Here is a 27,700-nt window from a genome sequence, read left to right on the forward strand (position 1 = left end):
GGAGTGTGATAGAATACTCTCAACTTGGATGAGTGCAGCTCCAACAACACTCAAGAAACTCAACACCATCCAGGACAAAGCAGCCCACTTGATTGCTCCTCCTTCCACAAACATTCAAACACTCCACCACCGGCAAATAGTAGAAGATGCAGTGCAGTAACTCGCCAAGGTTCCTTCGGCAATTCCTTCCAATGCTTTCCAATGGCCAATGCCATCCAGAAGGACAAGAGAAGCAGATAGCTGGGAACCCCACCACCTGGAGGTTCCCCTCCAAGGCACTCACCACCCTGAGTTGGAAATATATCGGTGTGCGTCCGCTGTCATTGGGGCAACATCCTGGAACTCCCTCCCTAACAACACAGTGGGTGTACCTACACCTCATGGACCACAGCGGTTCAAGGAGGCAATTCACCACCACCTTCTGAAGAATAATTAGGGACAGGCAATAAATGCTGGCCTAACCAGCGACGCTCTCATCCCGTAAATGAATAAACAAAACGGAATAGCAGAACATGTTCGATTGCCCTTCTCCTGCTCCTCTTTCATATGTTCTTAAAATGATTAAAATGCAGAAACCCAATTTCAAATGATACATTCAGGTAGCTCTTTAACAGCCTGAATCATCTGGGATCATTTAACAATTTGTTCAAAATGGTACCACACAAAAGGCTACTTAACAAGATAAGAGCCCCTGGTATTGTGGGCAGTATGTTAGCACGGACAGAAGACTGGCTAATTAATAAAAGACTTGGGATAGAGGGGCATTTTCAGGATGGAACCCTGTAAGTAATGGGGTTCCACAGGGATCAGTTCTGGGACTACAATTATTTACAACATATATTAATGACTTGGATGAGGGAAGTGAATGCAGTATTGCCAAGTTTGTGGATGACACAAAAATAGGTGTGAAGGCAAGTGGTGAAGATAACACTAAGAGTCTACAGAAGGATATAGACAGGTTAGATGAGTGGGCAAACACTTGGCAGGTGGAATATAATGTAGGAAAATGTGACGTTGTGCACTTTGATCGGAAGAGTAAAGAAGCGGAATATTATTTAAATGGAGAAAGGCTGCAGAAAGCTGCAGCACAGAGGGATTTACATAGAATTACAGTGCAGAAGGAGGCCATTCAGCCCAACAAGTCTGCACTGGCCCTTGGAAAGAGCATCCTACTTAAACCCACACCTCCACCCATCCTCGTAACCCAGTAACCCCACTAAACTGTTTTGGACTTTAAGGGCACTTTAGAATGGCCAATCCACCTAACATGCACATCTTTGGCCTGTGGGAGGAAACCGGAGCACCCGGAGGACACAGGGCGAAAGTGCAGACTCCGCACAGACAGTGGCCCAAGCCGGGAATCAAACCTGGGACCCTGGCGCTGTGAAGCAAAGGTGCTAACCACTGTGCTACCATGTCGCCCCTTTATTTTTAATTTTTTAAAATTTGTTTTGTATTTTTTTAATTGTATATAACAGTGATGTTGTATCAATTCTCCTGATAGTGAACATTCCAAATTCTCCCCCTTCCTCCACGACCATGTTCAGAAGTATCCTTGAAAGCATCCATTCAAGTCCTTCACCAGGGCGCAATTCTTTATGGGTACCCATTTTATGACTGCGGGTGACTGACCCGATGTGAAACATTCTGGTTGCCACATTTCACAGGAGTTGCACCTTTAATGCAGACAGTTTTTCAAAATGCATCAAGCTCTTTCCATGCTGTGCTGCTGGTGTTTCCAGTACTGCCCATCATCTGTCCAGTCATTGCACTTGGTCCTCCAGGGCTATTCATTGCACTGTGATCTTCTTAACCCATCACTGTCATCAGTGGGAAGCTTTGGTTTGTAGCAGCATACTGTTCTGCTATTCTTCCAGCCATGCGCAATTCACGTTCTCTTGCATCCACGTAGCCCATTCGGAATTTCTCCTTCCTCTAGCGTCTCATCATGTCCTCCTTTTCCCATTGCCGCATCAGCATTTCCTCCTCCCTTCTACGGCACACTTCTTCTTGCCTTAACTCTAATTGTGTGCGCTGCTGAAAGCGTAAACGGGCATCATGGTAGCACAGTGGTCAGCACAGTTGCTTCACAACTCCAGGGTCCCAGCTTCGATTCCCGGCTTGGGTCACTGTCTGTGCGGAGTCTGCTCGTTCTCCCTGTGTCTGCTCCGGTTTCCTCCCACAGTCAAAGGATGTGCAGGTGAGGTGGGCTGGCCATGGTAAATTGCCCTTTGTGTACAAAAAGGTTGGGTGGGGTTACTGGGTTAAGATGGAGGCATGGGATTAAGTGGGGTGCTCTTTCCAAGGGCCGGTGCAGACTCGATGAGCTGAAGAGCCTCCTTCTGCCCTGTACATTCTATGATTCTACAAACCTCTTGACTGTGAAGCTCCGCCACACGGCAAAGCTCTTTTTGGCGACGCATAACATCCTGCCTCAGCATATTGCTTAGTGCTCATGGTATGCATCTTCCATTTCATTTTCCAGCTTATCTCTGGCCTCTCTCATGTTCTTTTCCACTTGGTCTCTTGGTTGTTTTTTCTATATCATCAAGAGACTTCCATCGTTGCCAACACTCAAACTCAAACGCTGGGCAAAGCGAAGAGGATGCTCCCTTTCCTTTTGATACATTGGATTCCTCTGGGCAAGTTTCTCTGGATGACCATCCTCATCTGGGGCTGGTTTAGCACACTGGACTAAAGAGCTGGCTTTTAAAGCAGACCAAGGCAGGCCAGCAGCACGGTTCAATTCCCGTACCAGCCTCCCCGAACAGGCGCCGGAATGTGGCGACTGGGGGCTTTTCACAGTAACCTCATTTGAAGCCTACTTGTGACAATAAGCGATTTTCATTTCATTTTCATTTCATCATCATATTGTTCCATTGGTTCCACAATTACAGCTCATGGAGACGCAGTTAAGAGGAATACTCCTTCGTCGCATCGCTCAAGCACCTTTCTTGCATCTGCCTTTGCCTGTTGACCGGCCACGATCATCTATTATCACAATTGCCCGCCCCACCTGACCAAACTGGGAGGAAGCTTCCTCAAGCAGTTCATTTGAGACATAGGGAGATAGATTGCGAACAATCAGAGCTGCAGAGTTGGGGGGGGGCAAAATGGCTGTGAAGGGGCCGACTGCTCATGGGTGCATCATCAAGTTCGGCTTTGGGACTCCTTTTGCATAAATGACAAAAAGCTGGCATGCAAATTCAATAGTTAATAGGGAAGGCAAATGGAATGTTGGCCTTTACTTCAAAGGGAATGGAGTATAAAAGTAGGGAAATCCTGCTAAAACTATGCAAGGTACTAGTTAGACCATACCTGGAATACTGTGAACAGTTTTGGTCCCTATATCTAAGGAAAGATATAATGGCATTGGAGGAGGTCCAGAGAAGGTTCACTCGGTCAGTTGATCCTGGGTATGGAGGGATTTTCTGATGAGGAGAATCATAGAATCCCTACAGTGCAGAAGGAGGCCATTTGGCCCATTGAGTCTGCACCAGCCCTCTGAAAGAGCACTCTACCTAGGACCATGCCCCGCCCAATTCCCGTAACCACACCTAATGTTTTGGAACCTCAGGGGCAATTCAGCATGGCCAATCCACCTCACCTACACATCTTTGGACTGTAGGAGGAAACCAGAGCACCCGGAGGAAACCCAAGTAGACACGGGGAGAACGTGCAGACACTGTACAGACAGTCATTAAGATTTGAATTGATGTTCTGCTTGGCATTGATAAAGATCTGATATTCTGTTTGGGAGGTGAAGCGTGAATGTACACGGAGACCTGGGGGAAAAGAATCTCAGAAGGTGACATTGAAATCCTAGAGATGGACTCTTTATGAAGCTGTCTGAGCGGGAGTGACATGAAGAGAGATTCTATGATTCTCCTCATATGAAAATCCCTCCATAGCCAGGATCAACCGAGTGAACCTTCTCTGGACCTCCTCCAAGGTATGTTCTTCAAACGTGGAGATTGGAAGCACTCATGAGAAAGATAGTTTCAGTAAGATCGGTTACTCATGGTGTGACAAGCGGCTGGGTTAGAAACCCATAGAATCTGCTTTGGTCGCATCTGTCATTTACTTTGGAGTGTGACTTATCTGACCGCAGTTCACCAGTTGGTTCACATATACTCCATACTTACCCTGAATATGTAGTTATGGCAAATTGTTTTATCTTTCCTAATTTGTCTGTGTCGATAAAGATAGGTGGTGGGATTCTCCAGTTCCCCAGCAATGTTTCTCGGCAGTGCACCATTCGCTGATGGTGGGATGCTATCTTCCCGCTGCTTGTCTATGGGATTTCCCACTGAAGCCACCCCATGCCGCTAGGAGACCCCGCAGGTAGGTGTGCGCTGTCAGCAGAAAAGAGAATCTTAACGACCGGACAAGGTTCATCAGCAGACTCCTGTGAACGTGCTCGCCAACAGTTCCATGGTTGAAAAATAATAAAGTTAGGATCCATCAAGCCAGGTTCCACTCTGGCATCTGACTTGTCCAGTATCAACATCAGCTGGGATCATAACACAGCTGACAAGAGGATTGTGACTTCTCACAATGTTGATTGACTCAAACTTTGTTACATGTTTTGAGATGGATATTTCCTCCTTGCTTCTCTCCCAAATTCAAAGACGAGGAAGGCACACAGCAAGCATAGTGGGAGATTGTTCACGGTAAAAGGAAGTATTGAAGTACAAATCCCTTTCTTCATTTAGAAACCACTAGCTTTTCTGATATGTGTTTCGAGAAGACGAAGAAGACTGATATTTGCACTTCTGGCTACATCATATCTGTTTCAACACCATTGTACGAAGCATAAATGCAATTCACACAATCGTGCAAACTGTCTGCTGAAGCTCTTACTTTATTTATCAGAAGTATAAATTTAAATTGTATTTGCTTGTTCTAGCCACAGAAGACTGAAGAGAAATACGATCTCGTCATTACCGTGTCAGCAGTGGCTATAAATAAAGAACTAGATAAATAAATATCTTTGGGGATATGACCCAATCTGTAATCCGGATCTCTTTTTAGAAGATATATAATTTTCCCATTTCTGTTTCAATAAAATTTTCACCGTTGAAAGGTTTTACAAAATGAAGAAGGCCTCCGACACAAAACTCTATCGCTTTGATCTCTTCAGCTTGTTCTTTAGGTCCTGTTCAGGCCGGTTGTAGATGTGGAGTGAGGCTGACAATAACACCTCCAGCCTGCCATGCAGCCCCCGGCTCCTTTCTTACCTTGTGCCACTATCCCAGAGGCAAGATTGGCGGGAGCGGGTAGGATTGTGGCTGCAGGATACCCATCCATGTGGTGCAGGGAGCAGATCTAGGCCACTTAATGAAGGTGGAGAGGTTGACATAATAATGTCACTGGACCATAATCCTGAGATCAAAAGGTAATTGTCTGGAGATCCAGGTTTGCATTTTGTTGAATTTGAATTCGGATGGGAAATCAATGAAATGAAAATGAAATGAAAATCGCTTATTGTCACAAGTAGGCTTCAAATGAAGTTACTGTGAAAAGCCCCTAGTCGCCACATACCGGCGCCTGTTCGGGGAGGCTGTTACGGGAAATGCTGGTCTCCCCAGCGATGCCCATATCCCACGAATAGGACCAATAAAATTAGGGTGACCGTGATTTCCCAATCAGCCTTCAGTTTGCTGCATATGGTCGTGTTCTCCCAATGGAAGTCCAGGGTGGACTTTGAGGTCAGTAGTTCCTTTATAGAACATAGAACAGTACAGCACAGAACAGGCCCTTCGGCCCTCGATGTTGTGCCGAGCAATGATCACCCTACTCAAACCCACGTATCCACCCCATACCCGTAATCCAACAACCCCCCCTTCCTTAACCTTACTTTTTAGGACTCTACGGGCAATTTAGCATGGCCAATCCACCTAACCCGCACATCTTTGGACTGTGGGAGGAAACCGGAGCACCCGGAGGAAACCCACGCACACACGGGGAGGACGTGCAGACTCCGCACAGACAGTGACCCAGCCGGGAATCGAACCTGGGACCCTGGAGCTGTGAAGCATTGATGCTAACCACCATGCTACCGTGCTGCCCACACGGTGAGTGGGACAGAATTCCAGGCATGCCGAGAAGCTCTCCCTGCCTGTCTGGATGCTGCACCATCTTCAGGCCACCCGATAGAGCTGCCCCCAATAGTCATGGTCTTGCTACAAAAAATGCTTTCTAGTTTGAATTTTAAAATGTTGGTGAGTGAAGGCCTGTAGTTTGAAGCACCCTCTCCCTCACCTCCTTTATTATACTTCCATTGCACTCGACTGTCTTTTTCAAACAGAATGGCCTTTAATACCCAACTAGGTTTGAGAGCCCACCCATTGTTTTTACTTGGACAGTTAGACTTCCCGCCATTGGAATTGAAAATCAGACTTTACGTTGCAATTTCATCCTCAAGTTGCGTTACGGGAGTTGGGAAAATTCACAGCTTGGGCGTTCCCCGCTCAGGGAGAAAGATAGCATTTTTATTCTGGGATGGGGGAATAGGTCAGCTACGGGCTGCAATTGAGCCAGTTAACCTGAGAGAAAGTTTGGACGTAGCCATAGTAATGACTGGATGTCAAAGTGGACTGCTTCAAAGGCGCGCCTCAGTGTTTTGAGATTTAGTCCCAGTTAGATTGGAAAACGTAAGGCCCTCTAGCCCTCACACCTCCTTACACCACCATCCCTCACACACTCTCAAGCCTTCGTCCCTCACACCCCCTCACACTTCCCATGGTCTATCCGTGCCACCTCCCACCTCAGACCCCCCCGAACACCTCCTGTGGTCCATCATGCTGGGGGGGGGGGGGGAAATTTGCTAATGCTCTTCGGGAGGGTTAGAACTAGTTCAGCAGGGGATTGGGAACCTGAATTGTAGCTCCAGTATACAGGAGGTTGAGAGTAGTGAGGTCATGAGTAAGGTTTCAAAGTTGCAGGAGTGTACCGGCAGGCAGGAAGGTGGTTTAAAGTGTGTCTACTTCAACGCAAGGAGCATCCGGAATAAGGTGGGTGAACTTGCAGCATGGGTTGGTACCTGGGACTTCGATGTTGTGGCCATTTCGGAGACATGGATAGAGCAGGGACAGGAATGGTTGTTGCAGGTGCCGGGGTTTAGATACTTCAGTAAGCTCAGGGAAGGTGGTAAAAGAGGGGGAGGGGTGGCATTGTTAGTCAAGGACAGTATTACGGTGGCAGAAAGGACGTTTGATGAGGACTCGTCCACTGAGGTAGTATGGGCAGAGGTTAGAAGCAGGAAAGGAGAGGTCACCCTGTTCGGGGTTTTCTATAGGCCTCCAAAAAGTTCCAGAGATGTAGAGGAAAAGATTGCAAAGATGATTCTGGATAGGAGCGAAAGTAACAGGGTAGTTATTATTGGGGACTTTAACTTTCCAAATATTGACTGGAAACGCTATAGTTCAAGTACTTTAGATGGGTCAGTTTATGCCCAATGTGTGCAGGAGGGTTTCCTGACACAGTATGTAGGTAGGCCAACAAGAGGCGAGGCCACATTGGATTTGGTACTGGATAATGAACCAGGTCAGGTGTTAGATTTGGAGGTAGGTGAGCACTTTGGTGATAGTGACCACAATTGGGTTATGTTTACTTTAGCGATGGAAAGGGATAGGTATATACCATAGGGCAAGAGTTATAGCTGGGGGAAAGGCAATTATGATGCGATGAGGCAAGACTTAGGATGCATTGGATGGGGAGGGAAACTGCAGGGGATGGACACAATGGAAATGTGGAGCTTGTTCAAGGAACAGCTACTGCGTGTCCTTGATAAGTATGTACCTGTCAGGCAGGGAGGAAGTGGTCGAGCGAGAGAACCGTGGTTTACTAAAGTAGTTGAAACACTTGTCAAGAGGAAGAAGGAGACTTATGTAAAGATGAGACATGAAGGTTCAGTTAGGGCGCTCAAGAGTTACAAGTTAGCTAGGAAGGACCTAACGAGAGAGCTAAGAAGAGCCAGGAGCGGACATGAGAAGTCTTTGGCAGGTAGGATCAAGGATAACCCAAAATCTTTCTATAGATATGTCAGGAATAAAAGAATGACTAGGGTAAGAGTAGGGCCAGTCAAGGACAGCAATGGGAAGTTGTGCGTGGAGTCCGAGGAGATAGGAGAGGTGCTAAATGAATATTTTTCGACAGTATTCACACAGGAAAAAGACAATGCTGTCGAGGAGAATACTGAGATACAGGTTACTGGACTAGAAGGGCTTGAGGTTCATAAGGAGGAGGTGTTAGCAATATTGGAAAGTGTGAAAATAGATAAGTCCCTTGGGCCGGTTGGGATTTATCCTAGGATTCTCTGGGAAGCTAGGGAGGAGTTTGCTGAGCCTTTGCCTTTGATCTTTAAGTCATCATTGTCTACAGGAATAGTGCCAGAAGACTGGAGGATAGCAAATGTTGTCCCCTTGTTCAAGAAGGGGAGTAGAGACAACCCGGTAACTATAGACCAGTGAGCCTTACTTCTGTTGTGGGCAAAGTCTTAGAAAGTTTTATAAGAGATAGGATTTATAATCATCTGGAAAGGAACAATTTGATTAGAGATAGTCAACATGGTTTTGTGAAGGGTAGGTTGTGCCTCACAAACCTTATTGAGTTCGTCGAGAAGGTGACCAAACAGGTGGATGAGGATAAAGCAGTTGATGTGGTGTATATGGATTTCAGTAAACCGTTTGATAAGGTTCCCCACGGTAGGCTAGTGCAGAAAATATGGAGGCATGGGATTCAGGGTGATTTAGCAGTTTGGATCAGAAATTGGATAGCTGGAAGAAGACAAAGGGTGGTGGTTGATGGGAAATGTTCAGACTGGAGTCCAGTTACTAGTGGTGTACCACAAGGATCTGTTTTGGGGCCACTGCTGTTTGTCATTTTTATAAATGACCTGGAGGAGGGCGTAGAAGGATGGGTGAGTAAAATTGCAGATGACACTAAAGTCGGTGGAGTTGTGGACAGTGCAGAAGGATGTTACAAGTTACAGAGGGACATAGATAAACTGCAGAGCTGGGCTGAGAGGTGGCAAATGGAGTTTAATGCAGAAAAGTGTGAGGTGATTCATTTTGGAAGGAATAACAGGAAGACAGTGTACTGGGCTAATGGTAAGATTCTTAGTAGTGTGGATGAGCAGAGAGATCTCGGTGTCCATGTACATAGATCAGTGAAAGTTGCCACCCAGGTTGAGAGGGTTGTTAAGAAGGCGTACGGTGTGTTAGCTTTTATTGGTAGAGGGATTGAGTTTCGGAGCCATGAGGTCATGTTGCAGTTGTACAAAACTCTGGTGCGACCGCATTTGGAGTATTGTGTGCAGTTCTGGTCGCCTCATTATAGGAAGGATGTGGAAGCATTGGAAAGGGTGCAGAGGAGATTTACCAGGATGTTGCCTAGTAAGGAGGGAAGGTCTTATGAGGGAAGGCTGAGGGCCTTGAGGCTGTTTTCGTTAGAGAGAAGAAGGTTAAGAGGTGACTTAATTGAGGCATACAAGATGATCAGAGGATTAGATAGGGTGGACAGTGAGAGCCTTTTCTCTCGGATGGAGATGTCTCGCATGAGGGGACATAGCTTTAAATTGAGGGGAGATAGATATAGGACAGATGTCGGAGGTAGGTTCTTTACTCAGAGAGTAGTAAGGGCGTGGAATGCCCTGCCTGCAACAGTAGTGGACTCGCCAACACTAAAGGCATTCAAATGGTCATTGGATAAGCATATGGATGATAAGGGAATAGTGTAGATGGGCTTTAGAGTGGTTTCACAGGTTGGCACAACATCGAGGGCCGAAGGGCCTGCACTGCGCTGTAATGTTCTATGTTCTATGTTCTATGCTCTCCAATGCTAGGCGTAGACACTTACATGTCCCTGCACCCACTATACACCGTATGGAGAAAATGAACCATTGAGTGACAATAGGGTGTGTAAATAAAAGCCATTCATTGAGCAATTTCCACTTTCTGCTGATTCGACAGTCTAGGCTCTCAACGAAGTCTCATTATATATTCTTAGCTTTTAGCCCAGAAATCCATAAGAGTATTAAAACATCTGAGCCTCAGAGAAAATATTGCTTGATGACAGCTCTGGTTCTCTGATTGTGGCTGCTGATTGCACAATGTTTACTCACACAAAATAAAGAAGTTTCAAGTGCTTGTAGTTTCTGCCATTGATAATTTAAGGAGTCTGGACGATTGACACTTCTATTTGCCTGTAGTAAACAGGTGTATTTTTAATAAAGTGGTAAGTTATCATTGAATTACTTTTTAGAAAGCTTATTTGACACATCCTGGTGTCACTTTAGGACTAATTAGTTCTATACAGTGAATATTGGTGAATGGGCATGAAAATCCCACAGTTTAGCCGACCCATGAGATGAGTAGGGGATGGAGGGTTGGGGGCAGGAGGAGAATCCTTTTTGCCTCACCTTTCAAATGTTTCCAACATACAAATTATGGTTCATGTCACCTATGGAGGTGAACAACAACTCTTTGAAAAGCTAGCCCAAGCCTCTGAAAAACTGCGGAGGACTGGGACATGCTTACCCACGCAATGGAGCTGGTCAGGTCGGGAGTACTTGCAATCTAAACAGCCCTCACCCTTTAAAAGCTTTACTGAAAATTATAAAAGCGGGAAGGAGGTCAGGAATCCAAGAATCAGATCCTGGATCCCCCAACGGAATCTCCCTGACTCCATGGAAATCTAGTCCCCTGTGTCCGTTTTATCATTGAATCACAGCCAGTTTTATGTTGGTGCAAAGTAGGTAGAAGCATTTTTACTGACATTCAGATCAGCACAAGGACCTCCACATCCCTTTGCACTCTGACACATCCAATAAGAAACAGCTGCATGTTCAGTACAAATACAGATTTGTTGCTGTACCTTGCAGGAGGTTGAAGAAGCAAAGAGAAAGAAAGGCAGAGAATTATTTCACCTTCCAAGAGGCTACTATGTTCTTTATCCCTTATTGTCCAATTTTCTCCCCAGTACGGATTTTTGTGAGGTGTCGTGACAATAAATTATATTGGCGTCTCTGTGTGACATCAATCAGGGGCAGTGACCACCTTGAACACCAATGCAAAGCAAATTTTATAAAGAAAATTATGTACCTATGATCATAAGTTTTTAATAGATTTCTTATATACACAGATCGGATTTGCAGTATTCAACAATTCAACTTGTCAATTCACGGATGCGAAATGCATCGAGGTGATCATCACTTTTCCCATGTCTCCCAAACAAATAGATAGAATAGATAGAACAGTACAGCACAGAACAGGCCCTTCAGCCCTCAATGTTGTGCCGAGCAATGATCACCCTACTCAAGTCAACCTATCCACGTAACCCAACAACCCCCCCCTCCCCCCCCATTAACCTTATTATTTAGGACACTAAGGGCAATTTAGCATAGCCAATCAACCTAACCCAAATACAAAGTTAACTTTAGAAATAAATTCAATGTAAACATATATGAGGCAATCAGAGGGGAATGTGACCCTGATTTTGTCCCAAATGCCCCGTTGGGCATATAAATGGAATGGTGTGTCTTTAGCTTGTGCAATGCATCATGGTTGTTAGCATAGTTTGTGGTGTGTCCCCTGGCCTCCAGATTGTCTCCTCTTGCTTTCAACTCTCACTGCTGGAAAACAATCTTCGGCGATCGCTCGCTGACGAGTATCATTGTCCACCTGAGAAACTCTTGCTACTGGTCATGAATTCTGTGGGTCCTTGCCCAATCCTAGAGTCCGATCCTAGAGCCGCATCTTCAACCACACCTGCTTGGCAGGTTTCCTGGGAATTGGGATTGGGCCTCAGACTCTAGATCACTGGTGAGAAAATGCTGGAAAATCTCAGCAGGTCTGGCAGCATCTGGAGGGAGAGAAAAGGGTCACCTGGACTCGAAATGGTCCCTCTATTCTCTCCCTACAGATGCTGCCAGACCTGCTGAGATTTTCCAGCATTTGCTCATTGGATTCAGATTCCAGCATCCGCAGTAATTTTCTTTGATCAAGATCACTGGTATTCCTTTCTCAGGTTGCTTTTCCGGGCCTCCCCTTGCCGTCGGTGTCCGTGAAGAATTCTGTCATGTATAACTATTGAGAAAAATGAGCTGAGTACATCAGCCAGTAAATCAGCAATCTGTACATAGTGCCTCCTGCTGCTAACTTGTGGACTCAGGCTAAAATAAAGGGGACTCGGAGCAAGTCTTGCCCCCAGACCCATAGCATGCAGGCCCACTGTCATGTGGTTACACTCTAGTGTCCACTAATCAGACCCCCAGCTATGGGTAAATAGCTCCTTGTCATTTTCGGTACTGGTCCAACCAGGAGGCCCTGGTTACGGTCATTTTATAATCACCACAGAGGCAGACAGAATTATCTGGCTTCAGCACCAGGACCACTGGCACTGCCCACTCTGCAAACTGAAACGGACGTATGATGCCCAAGCTCTCTAGCTGGTTCAATTCATCATCCGCTTTCGTAAACAAGGCGTATCGGACAAGCAGGGCCCTGAGATATTCGCGCTGGGCCTGCGGGTCAACATATATTTTAGCTTGGCCTCCTCTATTTTTCCCAGGCCCTGCTCGAAAAATGCCAGATACTTTCCAAGGACTTTGTACAGACCGTCAGTACCCATCCAGAAGAGTTGATGTCAGTCCAGGCGGAGTCTTTGTAACCAATCATAGCCCAGGGTTGGGACTTGCCTCCCCGGCCCCAAACACCCCACCCAACCGGCAGCCACCCACCGGGGGGAACCCAGAGCCACACCTAAGGCAGTCTCCAGTGAGGGAAGTGCCAGCCAACGATGCCCTGGCAGCAGGGATGGGCGTCAGACTGGGGGCACCCACGGGGCCGATACCGAAGGGGCAGGGGTGCAGGGGTGGGGGGGGGGGGGTCTTGAGTGGGTGGGGCCCGCATTGCCAACTGGGGCCACCAAGTAGCCCATGATACCTGGATGGGCACGGGGGTATGCAAAATGCTAACATGTTAACTTTTCACTCCCTGCAGACAATGGCATTCGGATGTCTGCGATGCTGGCCATTACCATAATGGTCGCAGCCCTGCGAGATACCCTGCAGCCGTGTGAGCGGTGACCGCTTGGAGAGGAGGGGGAAGCTGCCATCACCAGGATGCCCCGGGTCCAGGGGGTGATCGACGGGATGCATGTCGCCCTACAGGCCCATGCGGAATTCAGGCCACTCTACATCAACTGAAAGAGGCATCACTCCATGAACATACAACTGGTCTGCGATCAACAGATGCGCATCATGCACATTTGCGCCCGGGCAGTGTACATGACGTCTTCATCCTGGCACACTTGGTGATCCTCAACATGTTCGAGGGGCACACCCGGGGTTGGCTCCTGTGTGACAGGGGTCGTGGCTGATGACGCCTATCCGGAGGTCACAGACTGACGTGGAGACGTGATACAATGACGCCCTTACAACGACCAGGCGTGTGGTTGAGTGGTGCTTCGTCATCCTCAAGATGCTCTTCAGGTGCCTGGACTGTTCTTGGGGTGGTCGGGACATGGGGGGGGGGGGGAGGCAGGGAGGGTGTGGAGGACGGTCCACGCATGGGGCATGAACTGCTCCCCACCCCCACTCACCCTGGCCAGTACTGACGGGCCCACCCCCACACCCATCAGTCAGAGCACCGAGGCAGGTTTCAACGGTGTTCACAGGTGTTTATTGTGGAGAAATATATACAGTCTGTGCCCTAGCCCCATAACTCAACTGTGCCCTGCACCCATGCCAACCTGACTGGTGTCTAACTTTTGGGTTTTACGGGCCCTAACACGGTGCTTAAATGGTACCTCAGACGGTACAGCAGGAGTGGAGATGGCCTGCTCTGACTCCTACCCTGCGACAAGGGTCCCGTTGGCACACGTCTCTTGGGGCAACACGGCCTGGATGGGCCTGGCCCCTGCTCAGGCATCGCAGATGGCATGGTGCCGCCCTGTTCTTCCCGCTGCCCACCAGATGCACAGGCACAGGAGGAGGGGGGAGACCGAGGTGCTGTGGTGTTCCGGCACCTCACCTGCAAGAGTCACTGGCATGGGCCCCATCACCTCCTCCTCCCTCGGGGTGCCCGATGGCCCATACTTCATGGGGCAGGGGTGCGAGCAGAGCCATCCCCTGAGACTCCCTCGCCACCTGGCACTGCCAGTCCTGAGGGCCCGCTCTGTTCTCGACCAGGGAGCACAGGGAGTGAACCATCTCCATCTGGGACTGCACCACATCACACTCTGACTGTGCCACCACCCTGAGGGTCTGTGCCACATCTGCCAGTGACGGGACATCTCCCTCTGGGTCTGGGCCACCTCCCTCTGGGTCTGGGCCACCTCCCTCTGGGACTGGGCCACCTAATTCTGTGTCTGCGCAACGCTGGCCAGCGCCTGGGCAATGCCATCGTTTTCAGCCATGGCCTGCTCTGACTGGGCCATACTGAGGAGCACCGCTGCAACTTCCAGGTGGCTCTGGCACATGGCTGCCTGTGAGAGTGTAGCCCTGTCCTGGGACTTGGCCTCCGCCTGCACAGAATGCCCCAAGCCCTGGACACTGACCCATATCCGACACCATCGCCCCCATTGCTTCCACCGTGGACGCAACCCGTGAGGTGTCGGCCTGGGTGGCACGCATGAGCGTGCTCCTGCATGTGGATGGACTCCACGGGTAAGAGTGAAGGGGGTGAGGCGGGTGAGGGAGGTGAGGGGTGAGGGGGGTGAGGAGGAGGGTGTTCACTCACGTGTCATGATGATCCGCAACTAAGCAGGGTCTCACTTTCTCGCCAGCTTCCGACCTTCACCTCGGTGACCTCCCTTTTTCTCCAGGCCGCAGGCCACATCCAGTGCCCTCTGCTTGGGCATGGTGAGTGGCCGCAGGTCTGGTGGTTCCCCCTCCGGTCTTCTCCTGCTCCCAGCATTTGTGCACGGCCTTCCCTGGTGGGGAGAATGCAAACACAAACAGCGACACTGTTAGACGTTCCAACGCATGCAGTCCAGGTGTCCAAGGGTTGGGTAGATGCTGGCATCAGTTGCCAGGGCACCCGGTCATTGCGGCTGGCATGGGTGCTGGCAGTAGGGCAGGGTGGGGGTTTGGCCGTCCCCTAGGGGAGAGGGGCCAGTCGCGGGTGTGTGTGGGGGGGAGGGCGAGGTTAGTGCCAGGGGCACAGCGCTGCCTACTCACCCTGGCCGCCCTGAGGAAGTCGTGCAGTTTCTTCTGGCACTGCATGCCAGTCTGCGGGTTTCCCGGCGCCGTGGGGTGGCCACATTGGGAAATCCCATTGGCAACTGGCGAGAACGGAGAATACCACTGTCGGCGAGGGCACGCCAACGAGGAACATGCAGCAGGTGAACGGGATAATCCCACCCATTGGTTTTAGAACATAGAACATAGAACAGTACAGCACAGAACAGGCCCTTCGGCCCTCGATGTTGTGCCGAGCAATGATCACCCTACTCAAACCCACGTATCCACCCTATACCCGTAACCCAACAACCCCCCTTTAACCTTACTTTTAGGACACTACGGGCAATTTAGCATAGCCAATCCACCTAACCCGCACATCTTTGGACTGTGGGAGGAAACCAGAGCACCCGGAGGAAACCCACGCACACACGGGGAGGACGTGCAGACTCCGCACAGACAGTGACCCAGCCGGGAACCGAACCTGGGACCCTGGAGCTGTGAAGCATTTTGTTCCTGTTGATCCAGGAATAAAATGCTCCTCTGGCTTTATAGTGCTCGAGATTGAACCTTTCCATTGCCTCTTCATTCACCTCCTTAAACATTCACTCCACCACCGCCAATGCACACTAGCAGCAGTGTATACCATCTACGAAATGCACTGCGGCCACTTAACCAAGCCTATTTCAACAGAGCCTTCCAAACCTGCGACCTCTACCACCTAGCAGGGCAGTGTTTGTTGCCTATCCCTAATTGTCCTTGACGACAGGTCCCACAAATGAATGAAAAATAGCAACCGCTCACTCATATTGTTTTTTCGTTACATTTAATGACTCCCATTCAAATATAGAATTAATATTATGTTTTCCCAATGCGTTTAAGAAATAGAATGGCAGGATTGCCGCCACATTCATTTTTTATTTTAATATGCTTTCATGGTATGGAATCAGAACGTCATTTTTCGAAATAAAACGAAACAATTGCCTAGATGCAATCTTGTGGAATGAAAAGTTTAACTTCTACCACTTGGGTCATCTTCCCTAATATCCCCTTGTGTAGTTAGATGTCAAATTCTGTTTAATAAAGTTCCCTTGATGGGTCTTGGGATGTTTTATTATGTTCAACATTCTATAGGAATGAGAGATGTTTTTGAAAGAAGAATATATTTCAGATGTTGAAGTAAACTCTTGCTTGGCTAAATTGGTACTGGTCATATCAAAACTGAATTGTATAAATACAATATATATAATTATATTTCATTGTAAGACAGATGATTTCACTTAACATTAAGCCAGTTAACCAAAACGTACTTCATGCATACATTCTTGAATTAAATGTTAATACATCTCTGACGGAAGATATTCTTGTGCGGAGTGGTGTTTGCAATGGAAATCTTTCTTTCCAAGAAGAGCAATTGGCTATTTTATAGCTAGTTAAGCAATGACTTGGGGAAATAATACCATGTGTGGATGCAGGCCAAAAAATTATTAATTGGAAAATTGGTCGATCACGGTTTAGAAAATACAAACTTCAAAGTAGGTAAGAAATAACCCTTTATCCTTGCCTCTTAAAAAATGCTAAAAGGAAATGATTAAACTCAATACTCAGTGGCATTTGCTCTCTTCGGTACTATTTATGATTCTGTCAAAAGCGTAACCAAAATGAAACATCAAGGACGCTGAAGGTTATTATTGAGAAAGGATTATAGCAAAGGTATTTTGCAATACAAAATAAACCCACACCAAAAAACCCAATAGAATTAAAACATCAAACATAATGCTGGAAAAGGCAAATTTGGGCCAGAGCTTCAGAGGAGTGACAACCACAGTTGGATTGTCTTTTCATGTCATTTTATTCACGTTAGTTGGAAGCTGCACATTTCTCACCTGATCTTCTGACTCAGGCCTGCTGAGAACTGTGCAGCGTACTGACTTCTGAGACTCACCCAGAGCAGGGCAGCAGGGATAGTGGAAGTAAAGCCACCTCCCCTTTTTTAATGAAACTGGCTGACGTAAAGCAGATGCTTTTAAAGGTTCCAGCCGCTTTGAGAAGCCACGCAGAAGGTTAGTACGTAAGGCAAGTGGGTAGGAAGGGGGTGGGGAGTGTAGGATGGATTTAGGGAGGGGTGTGCAGGATGGGCCTGGAGGGTATGGGCCGGGATGGGTTGGGTGGTCAGTTACAGGGGTTGGGAGGGGGGCATTCGGGGTCAAGAGCAAGGTTGGGGTGGGAGGGTCAATGCTATATTTACCAGGGAGTTAGAAGTGGTTTTAATGCTTCCAACTTTTCCTGGGTAATTATTCGGTTGAGAGAATCGGTTCCATCCGAAATCTCCAATTTAATTAAGAGTTTGGGATGATTCTGGTGGAGGGTAATTGCCCATCCGAAGCCCTTGTGTGGGCACTTCCAGGGTGTCTCCAAGTGCATTTTCTGGAATAACTCCTGGATATGAGGCCCCCGGAGATCGGAAGAACTGTGCCAAATTGAACAGCATTTCAGGTGCAATAGAAAATGATCAAATGCATCTTTCGGAAACAAATTCCCAAAGGTTAAAGCAGCTAATTCGACGAGCAGCTTTTTATACAGGTGAGTAATAATAATTTAATAAGAAGGGTATAGAAAAAATGTGACTGTGACATGGGATCAATTTGATGAATGAAATTAAAATGTCTACAAATGGCACATGTTCATGCCTTCAAAAAATAAGGAGACATTTTCCTTTGCTGAATAGATACCGCATAGGGCAGCACGGTAGCATTGTGGATAGCACAATTGATTCACAGTTCCAGGGTCCCAGGTTTGACTTCCCGCTAGGTCACTGGCTGTGTGGAGTCTACACGTTCTCCCCGTGTCTGCGTGGGTTTCCTCCGGGTGCTCCGGTTTCCTCTCACAGGCCAAAGATGTGCAGGTTAGGTGGATTGGCTAGGCTAAATTGCCCTTAGTGTCCAAAATTGCCCTTCGTGTTGGGTGGGGTTACTGGGTTAAGGGGATAGGGTGGAGGTATTGGCTTGGTTGGGTGCTCTTTCCAAGAGCCGGTGCAGACTCGATGGGCTGAATGGCCTCCTTCTGCACTGTAAATTCTATGATCTATGATGATATATGATCTATGAAATCCAACCTTCACGTCAAGAGGCTGTCTTTTCAGCACCTCTAAATTAGCATTTGAAAGGATTAGTATTTGGAAGCACTTTGGAAATTCAGGCATATGATACTGTGCTATATAAATAAGTTCCCCTTTCAGAGGCTTAGGCCAACTTTCTCCGATTTCCCCCATTAAAACCGTGATTCACGATCGGGTGGAGAAGAACTCATCGATCCAAAATCGCGTTAGGTGCCGGGCATCAGAGCCGTCGTGAATCCCACGCCCAGCCGCCCACAATGGGGTTCCCGTCCCCCGCCAGCAGGAACATGCAAACTACTAATAAGCATTCATTTGAATGTGATTAATGGGCTGGAAGCTCGATTCAGAATCCGCCGATAATGCTCTCTGCATCCTCCAGCCGGGAATCACGCGGGCGTGATTTGGTGCAACTTTTTAAAAAGGGTTCCTGGTGCCACGGCCTTTGAGGGGGAGCAAGGAGGTAAGTGCTTTCCAAATTTTAATCAGGCTTGGTGAGGGGAGTATGTCTGGTGTTCTGGGACTAGTGGGACCGAATTGGTGGCAAAAGTGTGAACCTGGGCGGGGGGGGGCTGGGTGGGGGGCGGGGGATGGGGGCAGGGGAGGGGGTCCTCATCAGGTTCAGGACCCCATGGTTGAACCTCCTAATGTGCTGTGAAAGACCACTTACCCGCATTCTCGCCATACCCCGTAATTCCTTTATTTTCCAAAACAACATCTACCCTATCTTTAAATATATTCAATGAAGTAGCGTCTACTACTCCTTTCGGTAGGGAATTCCATACTTTAACCACCCTCTGAGTGAAGAAGTTCCTCCTTGATTCAGTCCTAAATCTGCTCCCCCTAATCTTGAGGCTATGCCCTCTTGTCCTACTTTCACCTACCAGTGGAAACATCCTTTCTACTTCTATCTTATCCATTCCCTTCAAAATTTTATTTGTTTCTATTAGATCCCCCCTCAACCTTCTGAATTCCAGTGAATATAATCCCAGTCTACTCAGTCTTCCCTCATACGATAACCCCCTCAACTCCAGAATCAGCCGAGTGAACCTCCTCTGCACCCCCTCTAGTGCTAGCACATCCTTTCTCAAGTGTGGAGACCAAAACTGCACAGTACTCCAGGTGTGGCCTCACCAGCACCTTGTACAACTGCAACATTACCTCTCTACTTTTAAACTCAATCCCCTTCGCAATGAAGGACAAAATACCATTTGCCTTCCTAATTACTTCTTGCACCTGCAGACCAACCTTCTGTGACTCATGCACAAGTACACCCAGGTCCCTCTGCATAGCAGCATGCTGCAGCTTTTTACCATTTAAGTAATAATCCATTCTATTGTTACTCCTACCAAAATGCACAACTTCACACTTACTGACATTATACTCCATCTGCCAGACCTTTGCCCACTCACTCAATGTGTCAATGTTCCTCTGTAAGGTTTTACAGTCCTCAGTACACTTTGCTCTGCCACACACCTTCGTGTCATCTGCAAACTTGGATACCTTACTCCAAATTCCCAACTCCAAATCGTCTTTATAAATTGTAGATAATTGTGGTCCCAACACCGATCCCTGAGGCACACCACTCGTCACTGATTGCCAGCCAGAATAGCACTCATTTATTCCCACTCTTTGTTTCCTGTTAGACAACCACTCCTCTATCCATGCTAGCACTCTACCCTTAACACCATGCATCCTTATCTTATGCAGCAGCCTCTTGTGCGGTACCTTGTCAAAGGCCTTTTGTAAATCTAGGTACACCACATCCACTGGGTCCCCTTTGTCTACCTTGCTCAAAATGTCTTCATAGAATTCCAAGAGATTCATCAAGCATGACCTGACCTTCATGAATCCATGCTGCGTCCGTTCAATGGGACAATTTCTATCGAGGTACCCTCCTATCTCTTTCTTGATAATAGACTCAAGCATCTTCCCCACGACAGAGGTTAAGCTAACCGGTCTATAATTCCCCATCTTTTGTCTACTTTCCTTTTTAAACAGTGGCGTCACATTTGCTGTTTTCCAATCCTCTGGGACTGCCCCAGTGTTCAGCGAATTTTGGAAAATTACCGCCAGTCCATCTGCTATTACTCCAGCCATCGCTTTCAGTACCCTGGGATGCATTCCATCAGGGCCAGGAGACTTATCTATCCTGAGCTCCATTACATTCCGGCGCCTGTTTGGATACACAGAGGGAGAATTCAGAATGCCCAAATTACCTAATAGCACGGGCTGGATTCTCCAATTTGGAGACTATGTCCTGCCAGCAGCGTGGAAACAGTGGCATTTTACGACCGGAAAAAAGGCACAAAACGGCCACCGATCCATCGTCTGGTGGGCATTAGCAGGCCCACAGCACGGAGCACCCGGCTCTAGCTGCCGATATGGCAGGAGAATTGCCGGGTCCGTGGCCGAGCATGCGCACGGCAGCGGGCTGCAGCGTGCGGACCCAGCCTGCCAAATAGTGCCTCCATTTGGCTAGGCTATCCACCCCAGGACTACCCACCACCAGTGCCCCCATCTCCTGCCAAATCCCACCCTGCCTGCGGATCGCATTTCCTCTGACTGTGGTGTCGGGTTCCCGGGAAGAAATAGCATGAGTGACCCAATCCGTCAGTGTTATATTACCTTACCATAGACCATAGAACATCCAGTGCAGAAGGAGGCCATGCGGCCCATCGCGTCTGCACCGACCCACTTCAGCCCTCACTTTGACCCTATCCCCGTAACCCAATAACCCCTCTGAACCTTTTTGGACACTATTGGCAATTTAGCATGGCCAATCCACCTAACCTGCACGTCTTTGGACTGTGGAAGGGAAATCGGAGGACCCGGAGGAAATGCACGCAGACACAGGGAGAACGTGCAAACTCCGCACAGACAGTGACCCATCGGGGAATCAAAACTGGGATCCTGGCGCTGTAAAGCCACAATGCTAACCACTGTGCTACCATGCTGCCACCTTTGGTGATAATATGTCATTGTTCTTTGCCTTTCAATCCAGAATGGTCCGTTGAATAGATGACAAATAAACCATTAATCATTAGCTGGAAACAAAACTAATTTATTGAATAACGACAAATTAAATGAAGTTCGCACACACTACTGAGCTATAATTAATAATAAAGCAATATTGAATCTGTCTAGCAGTAATTAATAAGCTAGTAGTCACTAATCATATCCTTGTGTAAACTCTCTCTAATCTAATCTGCTCCTCGTGCTGTTCTCAAGCTTTCTCCTTTGCTGACTACTCAACATTCCCTGAGGTCTGTTATATATACTGAGAACTGGTGATGCCCTCTTTCGAACATAGAGTGCAGAAGGAGGCCATTCAGCTCATTGAGTCTACACCGACCCACTTAAGCCCCCACTTCCACCCTATCCCCATAACCCAATAACCCCGCCTCACCTTTTTGGACACTAAGGGCAATTTATCATGGCCAATCCACTGAACCTGCACGTCTTTGGACTGTGGGAGGAAACCGGAGGACCGGGAGGAAACCCACGCAGACACGGGGAGATTGTGCAAACTCCGCATAGACAGTTATCCAGCAGGGAATTGAACCTGGGACCCCCAGCGTTGTGAAGCCACACAGAGGGTTAATTTTCCTTTTGTGGTACTGGATTCGGATGCGGCGCACCACGTCATGCTGGCTGATCTGGTGTGGTGGTCTCCTCTTGCCATCCCATGGCATGAGTATGACCCACCTGACACTCACTGCCTCCACTAGAATGCACAGGCACTCATCTGAGTTGTGGGGGCACAATGTCCTATTGGCATTACGCTCCCACCTGGAGTGCCCAGTGCGTGCTGAGACCGAAGCACCTTCCAGCTGAAGAGTTCTTTGCTGGACAGCTCCCTAAGAGTTCTTGGCCCTCCCTGGCAGCCCCTTAGGGAGCTGCCTCTGCTCTATTTAAATCCCCTGCCAAGTCCAGTGGATCCTGCGCCCACTGCGCTCCTACTCCTGCCGACACTGCCGCGCCAATGTCCAGGTGTGTTTCACACTGGCCGGCCCTTAACTGGTCAGTCAATGTGAAATAGCGTGCCAATTCCAATCACTGTCAGAAGTAGAAATTATGGCTGCTTCTAGACTCACCGATCGCGCACGCATAATATCTGCAAAATTCAGTCCTATGAGTACAATAACTTGCATCGAAATATTGTTTTCCTTTGATAATTGTTATAATAATATTAATTGTTAGACATTGCTAATGGCAAAAGTGAAATGATCCAGCCCTTCATTGGGAGACAGTTCACTCAGCCGGGATAAATCTTCTGCAGGCTTCACAAACTGCGGCCTTTCAGAAAGTAGGTCATGGTTTGTACATTTTACCCTATGGTTGGTTTCATTTGCAACAATTTATCATCCGCTACTCAATTGTTCCAAATTCACGAATGCGACTCCCACAGAAAGGTCCTGAGAAATCTTGGACAGGACCCCTGAAGCAAGCTCGGCAAAAAGTTGTTTTTGGACGTTAGTCCTGCGTCCATTTTATCGTCCACCACTTCAGCTGCCTTGTGTTTTTTGTCAGTGGGGCTGGCTGTACTTAACTTGACAGATTGTTTTGACATAAAACAAAAACTCTTTCAGCAGAAGTGAAGACTCAAAGCCCACCGTGCTTTCGTAAGTGACTGGAAATGATTCTCAGTTGGAAAAGCAATAGAACTTGCGAGACTCCAATCATCAAGGTCATTCAGTAGAAAACACTTGATATTTCAAAAGGCAATTGGGTTCCCTTACGACCTGGCTTAACTCTGCAGCAGCATGAATGATCTACCTGCGTTAATATAAGCTTCAGAACCTATCAATGAGTAGCAATGCCAGTGGAACGATTGTTGTCGTCATCTAAGCTCAGAATGATATATGGCCCCTCTAATAGCGAGATCACCACATAATTAAAGGCTCTTTGATGTAAATATGACAACTGACATAGCTGACATCCCCGGTGATATTCAAAATGCAAACGTTTCTCAGTTTGTTTGGACCTCCTGCAGCTTGAACTGTGTGACTTAAGCATGAAAAGGAAAGCTCCATTAAAACCTACTGCGTGATATTTAACATTCAAATTCACCCGACCACCAAGATCAAAGAGCTCCCCGTGTTCATTTCAAATTCAGGCCAACATTTATTTTGAAGGATCATTATCATAGCCTTGGTCACCACAGTGTTGGGTATGCATTCCAAATTTATTTTATCGTTTGTGGAAATTTACAAAAGGCACATTCCCTTGTACAGTTTCGGTTAATAAAGCACTTATATACATCTAACCAGAGTTTGTCAGGTTTCTACAGTGTAAATTTATTTTTATTAGTGCAACAGATGCAAAGGTTATTTCCTTCTCCTCCACCTCTGCCTACCATTTTGAGTAAGCTGAGGCACAGAGGTTAACACTGCTGCCTCACAGCGCTAGGGACCTGGGTTCAATTCTGGCCTCGGATCACTGTCTGTGTGGAGTTTGTACGTTCTTTAAAATAGAGTCATAGAATCATAGTCATAGATGTTTACAGCATGGAAACAGGCCCTTCGGCCCAGCTTGTCCATGCCGCCCGGTTTCTCTGACAAAGCTAGACCAACTTGCCCGCATTTGGCCCATATCCCTCTATACCCACCCTGCCCATGTAACTGTCTAACTATTTTTTAAAGAAGAAAATTGTACCCACCTCTACCACTGCCTCTGGCAGCCTATTCCAGATGCTCACCACCCTCTGTGTGAAGTAATTTCCCCTCTGGTCTCTTTTGTATCTCTCCCCTCTCACCTTAAACCTATGCCCTCTAGTTCTAGACTCCTCTACCTTTGGGAAAAGATGTTGACTATCTACCTTATCTGTACCTCTCTTATTTTATAAAATATATAAGTTCACCCCTAAGCCTCCCACGCTCCAGGGAAAAAAGTCCCAGCCTATCCAGCCTCTCCTTATGGATCAGACCATTAAGTCCTGGTAGCATCCTCATAAATCTTTTCTGCAATCTTTCTGGTTTTAACAATATCCTTCCTATAATAGGGTGGCAAGAACTGAACATGTGTGGTCTGACTAATGCATTGTACAACTTCAACAAGACATCCCAACTCCTGTATTCAATATTCTGACCGATAAAAGCATGCTGAATGCCTTCCCTGTGTCTGCATGGGTTTCCCCCCACAATCCAAAGATATGCGGGTTAGATGGATTGGCCATACTAAATTGCCCCTTAGTGTCCAGGGATGTGCAGGTTAGGTTATGGGGTTACGGGGATAGGGAGGGGTGGACGTGTGAGTGGACCTAGGTAGGGTGCTCTTTCAAAGGGTCAGGGCAAACTCGATGGGCTGAATGGCCTCCTTCGGCACTGTAGGGATTCTATGTAAAAGTAATTCCTTGTTCTCTTTTAGTTGGATGTCTGATGGAAAATAGGATATAAGGTGCACACAATCCCAATGTGAACATATAGGGCATGAATCTCCGACCCTCCGTTCCAAAATCGCATTCGGTGCGGGGCCGGAGAATTACCCAAAATAGGCCGTTGAGAGCGCCTTCCGTGGCGATTCTCCGTCCTCGATGGACTCGCGGCCGGCCGCCGTGCGCATGCGTGGCCGCGTGGGCGTAACTGCAGGGCCCCGCCGGCAGCCAGAGCTGCGGGACACACACCGCAGCCCTGCTGGCCCCCTTGAAGATGGAGAATCTCCCCAGACTTTCTAGGAAAAAGTCCGCCCGTTTTCCAGCGGGCGCGGGGACCTAGTCCCCAGAAGGGAGAATCCCACCCATTGTTCTTTGTCTCTGGGCCAAAATCTAGGAAGCCGCTTCCTAACAGCACAGTGGGTGTACCTTCAATATGTAGACAACAACGTTCAGAAGAAGGTGGCTCACCATCATCCCCTCATGGGTAACTAGGGATGGGAAGAGATTGCAAGCCTTGTTTACGACAACCATACCCCAAGAATGAATTAAAATAAAGTCATAGAATAGAATCGTAGAATATACAGTGCAGAAGGAGGCCATTTGGCCCATCGAGTCTTCACCAGCTCTTGGAAAGCACATCCAAGCCCACGCCTCCACCCTATCCCATTAACCCAGTAACCCCACGGGGATGTTTTTAAATTAAAGTCCACAATTTTTCACTGCGCTGTTCAATAGTAGCTGTCAAGTTTTCTTCACATTAATGTGTAAGTCATGACTAAGGCACAGGACCGAGGACAAAGGCCTGACAAACTGACCTTGGTTGTTGCTGGCAGCATAAGTCTAGAAATAATTGTTGGAACCTTCAGTTGGTATTTTCATATCCTATATGTCACCTGAGCTTCAATAATTGCTAACACTTTTAAAATCCTAACGTATTTGCTTCTATGCTAGCAATTGTGTTTTGCTGTTTGGGATTTTGCGCTGAGGAAACTCCAGCACAAAGAGAGGCAATTTGGATGTGTTTCTCGTCCCTTCCCCCCTCCCAAACACATGCACTGGTATTAGCTCACTGATATAAATAGGGTGATGTTGCCAGCTGAGCCTTTATCAAAGATAATTTTTCATAGCTCCTATATCACTGCTAGCGATCAATAATAATAATAATGGCAACACTGCATGATGATCAATATTTTATAATACCTTCAGTTAGAACTGCATGTGTTATTCATATAATGTTGTGACTGTAAATGATTGTAGAATGTTGTGACTGTGCAAGTATTGGAAGGTATTGGAGTGAAAGCTGTGCTCGTGTATTGTTGATATTGGGTATGAATTGAGCAATTCTGATTGAACATTTGTCTGCCTCTCTCTGATCATATAATAAAATCCAATGTAATCAGTGGTGTGTTTGTGTTGTCACGAATAAATTCAACATGGAATTCAGGAGAGGTACAAATGGAAATGGACTTCCCTGCCACATGAATTAATAATAATAATCTTTATTGTCGCAAGTAGGCTTACGTTAACACTGCAATGAAGTTACTGTGAAAAGCCCCGAGTCATCACATTCCGGCACCTGTTCGGGTACACAGGGAGAATTCAGAATGTCCAAATGACCAAAGTAATTGAGGTGAATATTATCAATGCATTTAAGACGAAGCCAGATAAACATGAGGGAGAAAGGAATGGGAGAAAGGCTATGCTGATAGGGTTAGAGAAGAGGGATTGGAGAAGGTTCATGTTGACCATAAAGGCCGGAAGAAAGTATTAATGCTTCACTCAATCATTTTACTTGAAACAGCTTTTGCAAGTTACGCACTTAGCTTCTGAATGTCAACCTGCTGAAGCGTAAACACCAGTCACTTTAGGTAATGTCGTCATTGGCTAATACAATCAGACTTAGAAACATGGGGCATAATTCTCCGGTTTAATTGCGCTCTCACTCGAGCGAAACGAGGCCGGTGAAAACCGTGCCAGGCGGCAAACAGTTGGCGATGCAACCAGCCTGCTTCCATAGGCAAAATCGGGATCTTGCCGTAATGCGGCGAGAAATCAATTATCATCACTAAACCCGATCCATACAATTAACGGGAGACGCTGGGGCGGCAACTGCTTTCGGCACGAGCATACCAACCTCTGGATCGTGTGTACCCATTCCAGAGGCAGTCATAGCTCCTGTCCGTCTGCTGCACCAACTACCCATAACCCCCACCAACTGTTTACTGGCCGTATGACTGAAGGCCATTATTAATAGGGAATTGACATTCGTAGTTAAGTGAGCACTTCACATAACCAAAGTGGATTCCCGTAAGTGGGCGGGCCATGTAGTATGTGGGAGTCATTGCCTAGCATCTCAATCATACCTTGATGCCTGAAGACTCTGCCTGAACACTGTGGGAGGCAACACCACACACGCTGCAACCAACATCTGAACACCCAGGTGATGGGGCACAGCTCCAGGGGTGTGTCCATGGCCGGAGGGAGGGGGAATACCATGGCGCGAGGGAGATGCCTGGAGAGATGGGCCAAGGTTTTGGAGGTCAGCCCACATAGCAGAAGAATGTGACAGAGGCTTCATACTAGTTGTACTCAAGAGTTTTTAATGTCTCACTGATGTCATCCCGTGGCCTTCAATGCCTCTGGCAGGCGTCCACTGGGGCCTCTGGGGTCGAAGGGCCCAAGAGCACTTGTTGACGGCACATGCACAGCCACACTGCCCTGTCCCTTGTGCTGACCTTGAGACATGGCCTTATCAGAGGCCTGGAACTCAAGAGAGATGTTGGCCACCATTGCCACTCCGTGGGATGGGGCCGGGTTGGCACTCAGCGCCTCCTCCTACTGGTCGGTGCCCATATGACCCTGGGGTTCACCTTTGGATGGAGGGGCCACTGGTTTGAGCCCAGGCTGCTCCTGCATCATCTGGCTCTGCCAGCCCTGGTGATTCCCCATGGTCCATACCATGGTGTTGAACATCCTCGGCGATGATCCTCAGCGACTGGGCCAAACTCCACAGCGCCTCAGCCAT

At 47.6% G+C, this 27,700-nt stretch overlaps 1 pseudogene; it reads right to left on the reverse strand.

Annotated features, from left to right (window-relative positions):
- Window positions 1-1,809: 1,809 nt before the first annotated feature.
- Window positions 1,810-27,700, reverse strand: LOC119972015 (annotated as a pseudogene).

This window comes from Scyliorhinus canicula, chromosome 9 (assembly GCF_902713615.1).
Source record: "Scyliorhinus canicula chromosome 9, sScyCan1.1, whole genome shotgun sequence".
NCBI lineage: Eukaryota > Metazoa > Chordata > Chondrichthyes > Carcharhiniformes > Scyliorhinidae > Scyliorhinus > Scyliorhinus canicula.